The sequence below is a fragment of the Lipotes vexillifer genome, unplaced genomic scaffold (genome assembly GCF_000442215.2).
Source record: "Lipotes vexillifer unplaced genomic scaffold, Lipotes_vexillifer_v1.1 scaffold481, whole genome shotgun sequence".
Taxonomy (NCBI): domain Eukaryota; kingdom Metazoa; phylum Chordata; class Mammalia; order Artiodactyla; family Lipotidae; genus Lipotes; species Lipotes vexillifer.
Window position 1 is genome coordinate 1,386,552 of NW_006789873.1, and position 1,346 is coordinate 1,387,897.

General features: G+C 43.7%; 1 protein-coding gene across 3 annotated transcripts in view; it reads right to left on the reverse strand.

The window, feature by feature from the left end:
- Nucleotides 1–1,346, reverse strand: part of GPC3 (glypican 3) — a 452,076-nt gene that overhangs the window by 420,429 nt on the left and 30,301 nt on the right. The gene's annotated exons all lie outside the window — the stretch shown is intronic.

Below are 1,346 nucleotides of genomic sequence, written 5' to 3' on the forward strand. Positions count from 1 at the left end.
TGCCGCGGAGCGGCTGGGCCCGTGAGCCGTGGCCGCTGGGCCTGCGCGTCCGGGGCCTGTGCTCCGCAGCGGGAGAGGCCGGAACGGTGAGAGGCCCGCGTACCGAAAAAAAAAACAAAAAAAAAAAACAAAAACAAAGTTAGGGAATCAGAACCTCTTCTCAGTCCTCAACCAATGTGACCCTTTGCAGTCCTCAGAGTTAACCAATCCCTCCTTAAAACACTCCCCCCGCCTTGCTTTAGTGAATCTTCCCAGTTCACTAAACCTATCCACACGCACCCCATACACACCCCCCTCCACTGCTATGGCTATTCTTATATATATATATATATATTTTTTAATATTTATTTATTTAATTTATTTATTTTGGCTGCGCTGGGTCTTCACTGCTGCACACAGGATCTTTTAGTTGTGGCATGCAGATGCTTAGTTGTGGCACGCAGGTGGGATCTAGTTCCCTGACCAGGGATAGAACCCAGGCCCCCTGCATTGGGAGCGCGGAGTCCTACCCGCTGGACCACCAGGGAAGTCCCACTATGGCTATTCTTATCTATCTTTTCTTGCTTCCTCTTCGTCTGCCAATCACATAAATATTGTTGACCCTCTTTCTCATTCTACATCTCTGCCCAACCCCAATGATCTTACCTAACCCCTGTGACTGCTGAACTCTCTAATCCTGCCTTCACCTTTCTTCTGAGCTCCAAAATCCCACATTTTCAACTACTCTGTGGGAATCTCAGATTCAGCAGACCCCAAACTGAACTCAATATATCCCATATGAACACACAAGTTACGTCTCCTGTATTCTGTACCTGAGTTAATGATTATCATCTACCAGGTTTCCCCATAAAAAAAAAAAAAAAAAAAAAAAACACGCTTTTTGCTGTTTTCAGCTCTTCGCTGGTGACTCAACACACTTCTGTATCCATGGAAGTCATCAGCATATAAAAGAAAATTGAAGCCATGGGAGTAGGTGAGAGTCATTCAACAAATATTTTATTGGGTATCCACTATGTGACAAGCACTGTGGATACAGCAGTCTGTAAAGTCCCTGCCCTCGTGGAGCTTATATTCTGGGAGACAACAAACTACATATGTAAGGTCAAGCAGTGATAAGTACTACAGAGAAAATAAAACTAAGTAAGGAAGGGAAAACAAACTGTGGTATACACACACAATGGAATACTACTCAGCCATAAAAAAGAAATAAACTACTGATACATGCCGCCACATGGATGAACCCCGAAAACATTATGCTCGGTGAAAGAAACCAAATTTTAAAAATTACATACTGTATGGTTCCATCTAGAAAGTGAAAATTAATCTGTGGTGACAGAAAGCGGTTC